Below are 16281 nucleotides of genomic sequence, written 5' to 3'. Positions count from 1 at the left end.
GCAATGCAACAAGTTATCATTATGTTGAAGCAGCACAACACTATTTCAATATCATTATATATCAACTTATCAAATTCAACACAATACTATTTCAATTATTATATCAGCTTTTCAAATTCTTGAGCCAGATTTTGTTATTCTAACTTTATATTATATTTTTTTATTAAAATTTTCATTGTTTATATATATTTCTACTTTACAACTAGGTCTACGTACATCCTACCCTCTCTAGATCTCACTTGTATGATTATACTAGATATGTAATTGTTGTTATTATTATTCAATTTATATATGTCAACTGAAAAAATAACAATTAAGGCCTATATATGAAGTTTGGTTTTAAACCCTCAAGCTTGTTGAGATGACCTTGAGCTTGACTTAGCATGTGCTGTATTGATTCTAACTTTTCTTAAGTTTGACAAAACGCTACATGTCTATCTTAGGTTTGAGTCCACTCACAAGGTTATTTAATTAACTGAGTTCTCTCAGAAAGTTACTCAACTTTGTTTTATAACCCAAAAATCATTCAATTATAGGTAATTCTCTCAAAAAGACACTCAACTATGGGTAGTTTTCTTTGAAAGTCACTCAATTAATGATAGTTTTTTTAGAAAATCACTCAATTTTGTTTTATAACCTAAAATCAATTTTTTGTATTTCATGTAAAAATTCACCCAACCAATTTAAATATTTTTTTCATTAAATTGGTTCACATGAAGTTTTTATTTTAAGCTATTTTTTAAGAAAATTAAAAGATATCCATTTAAACCATTTTATTAAAGCATCCCACTAAAATTATATGAGTCAATACATATTTACCAAGATTATCCTTTTATTTAGATGCATTTAAAATAATATTCAACATAAAATTAACAACTATTTATGATATATAAGTTTTCTTATAATTTCTCCCAACGTTGCATCAAAACGAGTTAGGATAAACAATCCATTTTTGGATGCAAATAAAATGGGTGAGGGTTCATCCGTAATGCAACCCTATCACAACTGAGATGTGCTTCGAGTCTCCTCACACTCTTCTTATTCAGATCCTGATTCCATCATACATGTCTTTAATCGCCCTAGTGTATGCCATAGATACACTTTAGCGCCTAAGTAGCTTCATAGAACCTTCCTATGCAATGCATATAAATAACCTTCCTATGCAATGTTTATAAGAAAAAGGTTTGTTATGCTCCACAAATACTTGAGAAAAAAAAAATTGGATCACATAAGATAATCCAAATCAAACATGCCCTACATTTCAATGAGATGGGATTACATGTTAAGCGCAATTAGACTGACCACATTGCAAAACAATCACTAACCTTTTTCCCCATTTTGGAGTGCACATACTAGGATTAAGAGGCAATGGTCAAAATCATGTTAGAAGGATTGTAGTAATGTCAAATTACAGGACCAAAAGAGAACAATAAAATAAATAATGAAGTCAAAATTGGCCTAACGACTACCATTGCTAAATAACACGTTCTCTCATTTTCTCTTTGGCTTCTTCGATAGCTTCCCGTTCTTACCTCCCAAGTATCTATCAACCTCCTCATCACCATCATCTTCACCAACTCTGTGTTTCCTTTTTCCCCCAGTTTCTTTGATTTTCTGCGTCAACATGGATTGGATATTCATTATCTAATAACTCCATTGTGCAATGTCTTTAATGAATATCCAATCTGCTAAAGCAAGTCTTTAATCCGTGCAAACAGAAATATAGTGCTTGCCAACGATTGAAGGACTCCTTCCCCCCACCCCCCTCCAGGGAAAAAAGCACCAAAGAGACAGACTTTACCATCAGTGAGATCCTTTTGGCTTCTGTTACACGCTCCAAGAGTAGCAAAGCAAAACCTCTTCTTCCTCCGCAGGATACTCAGGTAGTTTCTTTCCTGAAGATTATCAATTTTTAGATTGGAAAACAATATGTAGCACCAGACAGACGAAGAACATAATGCATAGGGAAAAAAGATATTAGAATCTCCGAAATATAATATTTTGTATTTCATACCAATAAGCTTTTTTATCTGTACATACCACTCCAACTCATACTGATTCACTAATGATATGGCAACCCCAGAACGTCCAGCTCGTGCAGTTCTTCCCACTCTATGTATATAATCCTGCAGGCCATGCATTTAGCGATAAGCTTAAATTGCATCAGGAAAAAAAAAATAGATTATTTAGATTGAAATGATGAGTATGAAGTTGAGTATAGACAAATCCAGACCACCCCAATAAGCAGAAAAAGCACAACTCTTTTGATAAAAACAGCATACAACTTTATAAGCAAGAAGAAAGAAAAATCCACCTTTGAGTTTGTTGGAATATCATAGTTGATAACCACATCAATAGATGGGATATCAAGTCCTCGACTGGCCACATCAGTGCAGATAAGGATATTGCACTCTCCGGCCTTAAATTTGTTTAGAGCTCCAAGCCTTTTTGCCTGTCCAAGTAAAAAATGATTTTTTTTTTGTGTGTGGGTGGGTGGGTTGGGGGGGGGGGGGGGCAGGGATTGAGGGATGAAAAAGAACCACCAAAGAGTAAAGTGTGAACCTGTTAAAATATGCTTTGAAGTTCAAGAGTATACCTGAGTCATCTAACCACTAATTGGTATGGCTCTCAAGCCAAGATTTCGAAGCATCAGAGCCAGAAGACAAGTTGCATCACATGTACGGGTGAAAACCATTGATGTACTACCAGACATCTCAGTCAGAATATAGATAAGATAGCAGTCCTGTGGACCATCAACAAAATAATGAAGTCAGAAAACAAATCATTATTTGATGACCAAGAATCACAATTCAGCAAACCAGAGCAATTACATCTTTCGCCCCTCAACTAGGAGCGCTTTTACATTTATTCCTTCATTCCCTGTATACTGGCTCTAGCATTCAGCCCCACGATTATCAGGCATTATTAGCTAAACTAGTTCTTGGATAATTTTAATGTCTGAACAAAAGGATTTGCCAGTAAGGACCTTTAAAGATACAATTTTACATACCAACCCTTCGCATTCTACAGCCACTGTACCAGGTTCTGATTCCCTGCTGCCTTCCCCCTCAATTAGCTTTAATTAACCCCATGTCCCTCCACCCCCTCCTCCTCTCTCTCTCCTCCTAAAGCTTTCCATTCTATCAACTCACACACTCCCTTTGCCAATCACATCACTCCTCTTGTTTCTTTTGTGCCTAATCGAACTCCTTGCACCCCACCACTATAGTATAACTCCAAATGCTATCTCTTTTTTTGCTTCTGCTTCTAATCCTGTTGCATTCAAGCCTGCAGCGCCATGTGTCCTATATCGAAACTCTTCCCTGCCAACTCCGTGCAGCTCCTTTCCCCTTTGCTCCTGACTCAACCCCTATCTAATGCAGAAACCCCAACCTTTTTTGTATTAAATTCAACCCCAAACAAAGGGGAGAAAAATCTCTTCATTTAATTTTCTACTTACATCCAATCTTGTAAACCATACATTATATCTCAAAAAAGGAATCTCACCAGGGAAAGTGGTAGGAGAGGCTAACCAAAGATGGTAAGTTTTGGAGGGAAGATCTGAGGACAAGGAATATACATTTCCTTGAAAAATCTGCCTTCCTTTTGTTGGGGGAATATGTATTGGAAGAACTGGCGTACTGCTAAATTCCTAATAGTCAAGGGATTAAGGGGTTGTTTGGTATGAGGATAGGATAAATAGAGTTATCCAATGAATTGGGATATCTCATGGGATAACTTATCCCACCATCTGCATATGAAATAACTTATCACATCATTATAGTATAAATGGTTGGATAAATAATCTCGGAACTAATTAATACCCCTAACCAAACACAGGAAAAATAATACTGGATTTTGTCTCGGGATTATTATCCCTTATCCCTCATACCAAACAACCCCTAATAATTCTACTAATGATGCAAGAACAACTTATTAGGACTACCGCCTAGCAGTGTGAGAAACTCCATAGCTGAGACCACAAATAGAGTAACTTCCTTGATTATGTGCATATTTAGAGAAAAGAGACCAAATGTGCCTACACAGGTATTTTTAACTGCATATGCTACACAATGTAGGTGCCTTAACTGTGACAAGACCTCTTTGTTAGATTATGCTCACTTCAATAATCAAGAGATGCAACTACTTAGACTTCCAAGATTAATAAGTCTGGGAAAGCTAAAAAAAATGAATCTTGTAAAGAGGGACTCATTGTGCTAGTTATTTTTTCAATCTAGAAAAGCAGTTCCATTGAAGACTCATCAAGAAGATGCTTCACTCTTCGTGCTAGTTATTACTTTGCAACACTAAGCAACAGTGCAACACGATCATTATGATCATGTCTCCCCTCTTTTATCTACGTGTTTGTTTCTTATTCTAGTGGTGCCACAAGTCAATACACATTGCCATATAATGATGATTATTATGAGAACAGAAACACAAATAATGTTCTGTACTAAAAATACACTTTGTCTGGACATCTTCGCGGCTTAGGCAGAAAATTTTGATCTCATTGACTGTTATCAAACAAAATTTAACTCACAGGGAACGTCATTATTAAGCCAATTGTTGGATGCGATGCTAGCCACGTGTCTTGTTTTTTCCAATAAATCTAAAATAGAATCTTGTCACTGAAGAACTAACCTTATACTCAGCAGGAAGAAAACGATACTGCTGCTTCAGTGTATCAACTGTGGAATATTTAGATGCAGCTTCAATCTGAAACATATTATAAACAAAGTTATGCAAAATACTCTTGAGAACCTACAAATTATATGGTACCCATTGGCATCATTGTACCTTGACAGGATTTCTCAAACACGCCCTCTGAAGTTTCCTTACCTGTAAATGTACAGATCTATTTAGAATCAGACTTTTCATGTAAAAAGTTCACTCCTTGGAAGGTTCATCAAGCGTAGCACAGCAGAAACTATTAATCATGAAATTTGATTCCTTAATGAGACCAATGGAACAGAAACAATTAACTTTCCATTCCCTACATCCCCACCTTCTCATCTTAGAGAATTCATGTAATATACATACTGGTACTATGATATAAAGAGGAAGTGCATCGACTTCCATAACAATGATAACTGATCATTAGCTGCATGCCAATATGAGAAAAATTTGAAAAAAAGTAAAAAGCTCCTCCATTATCTGGTATCTTCTCATATATAAATATCAAAATGAGGAAGATACAACAACAACATCCCAGTGAAAGTCCACAAGTGGGATCCGGGGAAGATAGTGTACATAGACCCTACCCTTACCCTGAGGGGGTAGAGAAGTGGTTTCTGATAGATCCCCAGCACAAGGAAAGCAACTCAAGACAGTTATGTTAAAGAAAATGCAAAAGTGAAGAAGTCATGGCAAATAATAAGGTGAGCATCACATAGCATTCTAAAGAAAGGGACAGTACCAACAACTAAATAATACAATAACTGAAGCACAAGAAACAACAAATAGTAGCAAAAATCGAAGGAAAAGAAACTAAGAGATAGTGCTAAATACTACTGGAAGAAAGAAGATGCAGATACATCCCCCTAAACTACCATCAAGCCTATCCCACAGAAGCACGACAACTCCCAAGAACTTACTAACCCTCTACCCTAATCTGCGACCTCCATACCTTTCTATCTAGACCACGTCCTCAATAAGCTGAAGATGTGTCATGTCATGTATTATCACCTTCTCCCAGTACTTCTTCGGTCTATCTCTACCTCTCCTAAAACCCACCATATCCCACCTCTCACACCTCTTAGCTAGGGCATCTGTGCGCCTCCTCTTCACATGTCCGAATCATCTAAGTCTCGCTTCCCTCATCTTGTCCACCATGGAGGTCATTCCCACCTTATTCCAGATCTCATCATTCCTAATCCTATCCCTCCTGGCGTGCCCACACATTCATCTTAGCATCCTCATTTCCGCAACTTCCATCTTCTGAACATGAGAATTCTCGACTCAGGAAGCTCGCCTCTATTTTACCCACCCTCCCCAGTACGATGTGAGACATCCTCGTCGATCTCCCCATTTCCTTGGATTATAGACCTAAAGTACATGAAGCTATCTCGCTTGGGGATGGTCTGCGTATGAAACTTCACTTCCACGTCATTGAACTTCCACTCCATATACTCTTTTTGGTCCAGCTTAACTTGAACCCTATAGACTTTAGGGTTTGCCTTCAAACCTCCAACCTAGTGTTTAATTCTGTTGCGAGGCTCGTCAATCAGTACTATGTCATATGCAAACAACATACACCATGGAACTTCACCTTGTATATGACACGCCATTACCAAGACAAATAGAAACAGGCATCAAAATGAGGAAGATATTCAAGATTCTTTTTTTATTTTAAAAAAAGGACAAAACTTCATAAAAGATATCATCTAACCAAAGACGGTATTTTTTTCTAAAAAGGGAATCTAGAAAGAGAAATTATCTGCAAGCAAGGAATAGAACATTTATAATTAACAACAGTTTCTTATAAACTACTTGAAAAACTAACCTTTTTGGTCATTGTAGCAGAAAAAAGATAAGTCCTTCGTTCAAGAGGAATAGCATTCAAAATCTGATCAAGGGCCTTTTCAAAATCCTCATTTAGCAACCTATCTGCCTCATCTAGTACCTGTTGCATGTACAAATTCATGACTAAGAATACTGATGCATGCTCTTATCTAACAAAAATAATCTATTGTGGAACGCATATTTACATTTTAATAAGCCTGGTCTTGGTACAAATAGAAATCAAGATGTTAAAAGAGTATATAAACCATGATACACGGAAAGAACATTGATTTTGTTTAGAATTCCATGCCATGCAAAATCAAGTCATACTTGAATTCCATTTGAATAGCATATAATGAAATGCATCTTATTCTAAGATACATATTGCTTTCAATGAATGTCTTGCTTGGTCCAATTATCGCCACCTAAGGAGATGAAGCCATTGTGCCTCTCTGAACACATCTCATCAATGTTCAATGTTGTAGTGACGGGAAAGACATTAACTTCCAACTAACATAATGTAGCCAGAGGTTTTCTGCAGCTAAATATGTTGGATGATTAAAAGGTAAAGACCAGCGAAATTAGCCAGGAAAAAATGACAAGTAGCTATGCTTCTGACAAATGATATACTGTATACATGCTGTGAAGAATATGGACCAGCCAGCATTCAAAAATCATATCACTTGCAAAACATCAAACAGCTAGCCTTGAACATGCAGCATATATCACTTTTAATGTGCAAGGGTGATATAATAACATATCCTTCAATTAAATGCGATTAATCAACATTTGCACTTTGGAATATGATTCAATGGGGAAAAAAGAAGAGTGCATAAACAAGAGCACATCTCTGGAGCATTTGTAAGCATAAGACTCAATGGACGAACTTACCAAGAACTTTTCTGTACGAAGAGAAAACCCTTTAGTATTGGAAAGATGATCCAGGAGGCGACCAGGTGTTGCAACCTACATCAGACAGCACACAAATGAGCACTCAAATTTAAGATTGTCAGAGATCAAGCATTTGGCTTAATATCACTATAATGGCTTTAGCAAATTTGGTGTAAAAATCGTCCTCATGGCAGACTAAACTAGTTTTGCGGACCAGGCAACATAATAGATGTCTGAATGTTAGAAGATATGCCAACGACTGAATCGGCTGACTACACTTAAATAGTTTTTTTATCAGTAAGTAAGAATTGTATTGGTAAGTTGCACCAAGGTGATGCAGAATGAAACATCAGGAATCTTACAAAAATATTACCCCTGACTGCACAAACATGTGAGCTGGTTGAGAAAATCTAGTAAATTATCAATATCATGTACATTTTTCAACCTGAACCTAAGAAAGAAGGCTGGTGTACTTCAACTTGTTAATATTCTTCTTTTTGTTCAAAAACATCTCTGATTCTTTCCCTCCAAAAATTCCACCAGAGAAACTATCCTACTTGCAAACAAGGCAGAAATTTGAGAGACTAAGACAAAGCCACCTCCATGATTGAAAAAGAAAAGGTTGAGTTTGTACCAAAAGCCTTCTCAGAGGAGACAGGAGAAACTGTTGGAACTCATGACAATAGGTCTGCAGTCGTACTCGTATCTAGTCCAAATTGAGTGATTTGTGTCAGGGATCAACAAATCAAGGTTCTGGCAATCCCATGGGAAGGATTGGCTCCCTAGAAGGGTAAGAGTAGCCATCTAGGTCTAAGCACTAAACCACGTTCCTGTGCAATACTACACTACACCCACCACCGCCCTTGGAGGGTGAGTCGTCCTATACAGTTGGACGTCCGATTCCAGATAAAGCTGTGGGGTTACCACCACATCCTTTCCTGATAGACTTGAAGTTATTCATAGGCAGGTAGGGTGAGAAAACCTTCTCACGATTGTTGCCTGTCTCATCACACTTGATAGTTGATATTATATTACTTCCACTCACTTAATAGTTGATATACGACTTACCTTAAACCTTATCAAAAATAAAAATAAAAAGTTGACAACTTGAAATCCTATTACTTCCACTACAGACTTATATAATATGATCCTTTCCCACAGATTTTTTTGGAGCCTCTCATAAGGAAATAAAGGTTACTGGTCTTCCAATCCTAGGATGGTGGGATGGTGCTGAATGAAAATGGTTAAGAACTTAAACAAATAGATTTCCTATGCCAATGGTCCAACAACTTTGTTTCCTTAGATTGCTAAAAGGATTCAGCATCTACCTCTTACAACCATCAAATACCTCTGGCAAAAGAGATACGGATACTAATAATTCATCAAAGACTTCTGTATAAGCCAAGGCATTTTGAAAAAGTTAAAAGATAAGCACATTTACTATCAGATAATCTAAGAAGAAAAGGCAGTTAACATCCAGAAAAGGCCTTGATAGCAAGATTAAAATCCTTTCTCACAAAATATTGGCAACAAATTTAACAAAAAGCTGAGAAGAGAATGAATTTTCAAAGAAAGTGGGAAAAGGAAACAAAGTTACTATTTGACGTTTAGACTGGAATTATTTATGCATCTATGGAAATCCACATGACCCCATAAATTGTTTAAAGGAGAGATCACAAACTTATGAAGCCAACTGCACGCTTCAACTTAAATCGTGAGGCTCCAGTGACATGACATGCTTAATCAAGGCAGAGAGAGATCCTCAGGTAAAAGCATCAGAGATAAATACAGCTGGTGCTACTCCGCTAGTTCCTTAAACATGCACTTCCATAATAATATTACACCACCAATTCTCCCTGATATAGTATTTGCCTCATAATTTATCTTTTGGCAAAGAGACTTTACCACCTGTAGCTCCACTACTACTTGCTTCACCTTCACAAGAGACATAAAATGTGGTAGTGGATATCATTACTTACAATAATGTGAGGTCGTTTCCCAAGGGCAATGCTCTGTTGTACTTGATCTATCCCTCCAACCAGCTGCAAAAGAACAGTGATCATTTAATCAAAAAAAAAAATCTAGCTGAATGCCATCATATACCACACTATTTTAATTGTGATGAGCTTTATCGTGTCCAACAGATATGACACTACAAATCCCATCGTCTAGCAAGTGGTTATCAAGCCTGTGGATTATATTTGAAGGGGAAATTAATTGTTCATGCATGTGCATATGACTAAGTCAACCTTACCACTGCACATTTTACTCCAATACCAGATCCTAAAGCTTCAAACTGTTCAGAAATTTGAATTGCAAGCTTTCTGGAAAACGCATAGGAAAAAGATGGATTTTAAATCATTAAAGAGCTACTACAAAATAAAACGAGTTATCGGAAGAATAAGAGACCTTGTTGAAGAGAGAACGCAGGCAAAAAAGGCTTGTGGAGAATCTAATAGAGCTTGTAGTATAGGAATTGCAAAAGCTCCAGTCTTTCCAGAACCCGTTTGCGCCAGACCAATTAAGTCTTTGGCTGGAACAAAACCCAATCAAATTGTTTATAAGAAAAATTAAATTTCACCAAACAGAGGTTGATATACAAAAGTTTTAATAATAAAAAGGATCGCTATACAAATAATGTTCTTTAAAAAGGTCATCCAATCAACTCTACATATTGGTTTAAGGCATAGCACTTTATCTGCCCCTCTTCTCCGTAACAATATTTGTATTAATGTATTAAAATCTACCATTACCTTACTCTTCAATTTTATTTACTACGGTTTTTTCTTTTACTTCGATATCAGACCTAAAACCCCACTAGCATAATCAGCTTACAAGTCTGAACCTATTCGAGGCATTAGCATATAGCTTAAATCCATGAAACATATCATTTTTGCAATAAGAAGTAAATAAAAAATAAAGCAAGAAAAAGTAGAACATGCAGCAAAGGCAAAGATGAAAAAAAAAAAACATAAGGGAAGATCAAAAAACCTTCAAATGCATGAGGAAGAGCTTCAGCTTGTATCTTAGAAGGGGTTTTCCAACCCAAATTATCGCAAGCTTCAATCAATTGATCACAAACTCCTAATTCTTTGAAAGACTTCACTTCTTCTTTGGATTCTTCCATTTATCTGTGGATCCAAGATTTCGCCACAATAGCTGAATTATGCTACTGAAGAAGGAGTTAAGAATAAAAAAGTAATTTTTCTCCCTATTTGTTTGAAAAGATAAATAAAATAATCTCTCACAGAACTGGATGTTTCATATAATACTCAACTCTTGATAAGATTATCGCTGGAAGTAGCATATCAACAAATTAATCAGGAAAATAAAAAATAGGAACTTTATGAGTTCGAATTTTAAATTCAACCACTGCCCATTTGATTTACAGGGTTCAGTATCTTTTATTTGAACTTATTTAGTAGATTTTTTGCACATTTAAATGATTTGAGCCATAGTGTTTGGATGAACCTATATTATGTAAACTAGGTGACTCCATGTGTGAGTGTGAAGCAAAATCTACTTCATACTAATTACTTACTCAAAAAAATTGTAAGTGTCACACCTTTATCTAAGATATGTAAGACGATCAAATAATTCATTCAAAGTCATATACAATCCAATGTTAAGTTACAAAATAAAAAACAGAAGGAAAAAAATAATGAGTAGATACCTAGCAGGAGGTCTGAATAGGAAAGGAAACAGCAGTGAGAGCGTGTAATATATGGTTATAATTACAAACCAATTACTATATGGAATAGCAACAACAGCAATATACCCGTTACACAAGTGGAGTCCGGAAAATGTAGAATGAATTATCTCTAACTTTATGGAATAGCAGTACCAGAAAGGAACAGGGAAGGCGCGGCAGTGGCAGCGAGCCGGTCTTGTTGGTTTTCGTAAAACAATAAAGCAAAAAAAGGTTTACAAAAATATTATGGTGCATGAGGGAACATTATTCTCCTCCGATAAATATTTTATTGTTATAAATGCTTATATTTAATCTTAAGAATCGATCATTCAAAGTAAAAAATATAGGAAAACTTTCAAACATTTTGTTTAATTACGATTAATATCTATATGTTTCGGTGGGGAGAGAGACAAGCGAAATTTGAGAGAGAAGTGAGAGAGAGGTTGAATTCATGTTATATTCGTTGTATCAAGAATATGATTGATACAACTAATTTGCATCAATGAATATAATGTATCAAAAAAATTATTATATTTAGCTACATATAAGGAGGAGAGAGGCGAGTGAGATTGAGAGAAAGAGAAGAGAGCCGAGCGAGATTTGGAAGAGAGAGGAGAAAGGATGAATTCTTTGTAACAAGTTGTATCACGAATACAATTGATCAAACTACAAATAAAGTTGATACAAAATACATAGATAGTTGTCAAAATACAATTGATATAGAATGCAAATCTCTCAACTATATTTGAGTGATACATATTGTATTCGTTGTATCAACAATACAATTGATTGGTATCATATATTGAATATAATTGTATCAAGTGTATTATTGAATATATTTGTATCGGCGAATACAAATTGTCATAATATAATTGATACGGAATATAAATATATTTGATCATATGAAATATTAATACAATTGCTATAAAATACAAATACAATTGATATATTATGTGTAATGTTGTTTGGGCTAAAGAGAAATAGAGGCGAGCGAGAAAGGGAGAAAAGAGAGAAATTTCCTATAAAACCTTACATGTAGCTACGAATTGTAATTATTTTAAACTAAAAGTATATATAATAAATAGATATCACATATTTATCATATTATATAACTTCCTCAAAAAATATTACTCAAACATAGTTAAGAACTATAGTATAATACATAAATATGTTCTTTAATTTGGCTTTAGCTGGCATTTGTGCTCTCCAACTTTGAATGTGCACAAGTAAGCAGTTAAACTTGTATAAAATTGAACAAGTAAACACATACGTCCTACATGGCATAATACATATAAGTTTCCATGTAGAATGCAAATTGGTTATGTAGGACATCACATATGACACATACGTCTACTTCTTCAACTTCTTACAAGTTTAAGTGTGTACTTGTGCACACCCAAAGTTGAAGGGCGTAGATGCAATCTGAAGCCAAGTTAAAATGCACATTTATCTATTATGCTATTAAAAAAAGTAAATTTTGCACAAATCTCATAGTTTTAAGAGTTAATTACATCATATCTTAACTCTTTTCCAAATTACAAAAATTCCTTTAAAATTGGGTATTTCTGATACACCACCTCCCTTTCGAATACATAGCTCCCCAATACATTATCTTATTCACTGTTACGCTAAAAAGAAAAAAAATAGAAAATCAAATTAGAATCCCACAAAACACGCAATTTTATCATAGCTAATCAATCCCTCTCAAAGCATAACAACTTCAAAAAATTCAAAATTCATCATCATTCAAGCAAATCGTCCAGCATAATTTAAATTTGATTTAAATTTTTTGAAAAATTTGGAGAAGATACACCATGAATATATTGATTTTGCTGAGACATTCAGGAGTCTGTGCGTCTGAAGTAAATTATGAATGATATAAAAGCTATGTAATCATTATTAAAGACAATATTTCATTTATGAATCTGAAATCAGCAATTGCAACTGAATTAGAAACTGATGACTTGAGAAAAAAAAAAGAACATCAAATACATCATAGAATGTAATTCTGATACATAACGAAATACACCTAAACACACATAATACAAAGCTTATACATGAATTATGATACGTAGCCATATCTATTATTTTAGTTTTGTATTAGGTGTGTTTACATACGTATCCGAAACATAACAGTGGGTAATGTATGCATCGGGTTTCTAAAATAAAATGAAAGTTGGCATAGTTATGTATTATGTACATAACTATAAACAGGATTCATATTGATCCAAGTTTGAAACAATTGAGGTTATGTATCAACAATAACATTTGTATTAGATGCATTGCACACAAATAAAATTGAGATGTATCTGATAGTTGAATATCAGAATATCATAAGTAAATACATGAATATCAATCAGATACATTAGAAATTTGAACCTTGGGTAGAGAAGGTCGTATAGTAACACCCTCGACTCCCCCCCCCCTCCCCGAAGCTTTTGTAACTTTTGATTTCGCGGTTGAACTAGCATCCTTCTGCAATTTCTTCATCATGAAAAGATCATTGCGGTGTTTGGATCTATTTTCAACAAAATCATCAATATTCGAATCAAACTCACGAGGAACAAGATCTTCCGTTTGAGGATCTAATTGAGTAAGACCAATACTAAACGATGATAGTGAATCTATATGTATCATTAAATTGAGTTAAAAATCAGTAAATTAAAATTATTTTGATTCAAAATTCTGATATATTGAAAACACAAAAGATGATGAAGAAATTCTTTTACCTTTTTTACAATTTGAAATTGATGAAATTAAACGTGATTTTGAGAAAGTTAGGTGTGATTTTGGAGAAGTTAAACATGAGTGTAGATAGTTTGAGAGATGTATTCGAGGTTAGGAAAGAGAGAAAAAATGAATTTTCTATTTTTTTAAAAAATTGTCAAATTTTTTGAAGATTATAATAATTTAAATTGAGTATTTATGTAATTTTTCCTAAAAAATTATATATTGAGGAGTATGAGTTGAAATTGGGCCTCTCTATATTAAAAGTAGAGTTGAATTTGAAAATGACATTTTTGTTTCTTATCTTGGAATTAATTTAAGGAGGATATATTATTATTTTATTGCGGTTATATGGGTGTGCCGTGAGCGTAATGGTGGGGTGGGGGATAAGAGATTCAAATAATAATAAAAAAAGGAAAAATGGTCAAAATACCCTTAAATTATGTAAAATGAATAAAAATGTCATTATTTGATAGTTTACTCCAAAAATATTTTTACTTTCAATATTTTGGTCCAAAAAATATCATTTTCTAAATAAATATATTATTTCTTTCTTTTTAAACACATTCTTTTACTAATGATGATTTTTTTCATTAAAAATGTTTATCCTACTTTAATTCATAAAAATATTTTTATTTTATCAAAAAAAGGTTATTGTTATCTAAATAAAAATTAAAGACGGTGTTAATATGAGGGCATTTTGATAAAAATATTACAAAGAACCATATTCTTGTTTCTTTTCTTTTAAAGTCACTTTAACTTATTAATAAGTAGGAAAATAATCTTTATTTTCTTCTTAATCTCATTTTAACAATTAAAATAGAATAACTCCAAGTATCTTCTTAATTGATAATATATGTCTCATATATAAGGTCATAGTAACCCGTCATTAATTTTCATTTAGATAACGATTAAAAAATTTTAATACAAAAATATTTTATTTCATAATTTTTCTCAAATTGAAGTAGAATAAACATTTTTAATAGAAAAAAATCATCATTAGGAAAAGAATGTGTTTTAAAAAAAACAGAAAAATATATTTATTTGAAAAGAGGCATTTTTGATCCATTAATTAATAAGAAGGGCATTTTGGGACCAAATTATTAAAGACAAGGATATTTCTAGACCAAACTATCAAATTAAAGTTATTTTTATTCATTTCACATAATTTAAAGATATTTTTAACTTTTTTCCGAAAAAGAAAGATACAATAGTCTCGTAAAAGAGAAGCTGTACTTAAAGATATTTTTACACATTATTCACCTTTTCATCACTGAAAATACCATTCTCCAACCCAATTGTTTGAGAAAGCAAAAGTGCTCGTACCTCTCTGCATATTATATGTTTTCTCAGCTAACCATGAATTTTGTTATTATTATAAAATGTCATGTTGGAATGATAAATATATATCCATCTATAATTAAAAGTTTCCATATTTGAGAATTGAGTTATCGTTAAAAGGAAAGTTATAGTTTCAAAGTGAAATTTCTTGAGACGAATCAAAATTATTGATTTTAAAAAAATATGAAATATTGAGTGAAAAACTAAAAATATAAATTATCAATCTTAGTATATAAATTTTAGTTACTTTTAAAAGTTATGTAGAATTTTAGATTCTCTTTTTAAAGAGCTAATTTATAATAATTATTAAAATGATTATTTTTCGATCATCTTAAAAAATATTACTGAAAAAATATGTGATTTTATAAATCGTAATCACTTATACACGTTCATCTGGATCTATTAATACAAGTTTAAATTTGTAATATCTACTTAGTACGTGATAATTATATTTAGTGTAATGAATTATTTTAAATTAATTTTAGTATGTTCTTTGATTTTTTGAATTTACATATAATATATTAATTTTGTGAAATTAATTCTCATCTGTTGAGATGGCCGAGTTGGTCTAAGGCGCCAGATTAAGGTTCTGGTCCGAAAGGGCGTGGGTTCAAATCCCACTCTCAACATTAACTTCTTTTTTAAAAAATTGTTTCAAAATTGTCATTTATTTGTTAGGGAAACTTTCTATAGTACGTTTTAACGTTTCAAATTGATTCCTATTTATTTATTCAAATAATTGTTGAATTTATTTTTTGTCTAATGATAGAAAAAATTATTACGTTTTCCCAAAATATTCACGTCGTAAATTAACTTTTCTTCCATGAAAGCAAACGTCTATCATAATGCTTGCAAATGAATGTGCAATCCATAAAAAGTACATATGCAGTTTCAATTTATTTTTCTAGTTCCATAAATAGGGTTGGAATAATTTAACAACTTTTTATTTAAAAAATATTTTACATGAAATATATAGCCACAAGATTCAAAAAAAATTCTTTACATGTTAAAATTCATGCCCATTCAAACTATTACAAATAATATATTTAATATAATTCCATACGTGAGGTCTGATAAAGTTAAATTGTCTGCAAACTTTATCTCTACATATCTTAGGAGGTAGAGGA

General features: G+C 33.2%; 1 non-coding gene and 1 pseudogene across 1 annotated transcript; one reads left to right on the top strand and one right to left on the bottom strand.

Moving 5' to 3' along the window:
- Positions 1 to 1231: 1231 nt before the first annotated feature.
- Positions 1232 to 10528, bottom strand: LOC129903095 (DEAD-box ATP-dependent RNA helicase 10-like; annotated as a pseudogene).
- A 5174-nt stretch (positions 10529 to 15702) lies between these two features.
- Positions 15703 to 15783, top strand: TRNAL-AAG (transfer RNA leucine (anticodon AAG)). The gene has a single exon. It is a non-coding gene; the product is annotated as a tRNA-Leu (tRNA).
- Positions 15784 to 16281: the final 498 nt, after the last annotated feature.

Source organism: Solanum dulcamara, chromosome 9 (genome assembly GCF_947179165.1).
Source record: "Solanum dulcamara chromosome 9, daSolDulc1.2, whole genome shotgun sequence".
Taxonomy (NCBI): domain Eukaryota; kingdom Viridiplantae; phylum Streptophyta; class Magnoliopsida; order Solanales; family Solanaceae; genus Solanum; species Solanum dulcamara.
The sequence above is the reverse complement of the archived record's forward strand: the minus strand, read 5'-3'. Positions and strand labels throughout refer to the sequence as shown.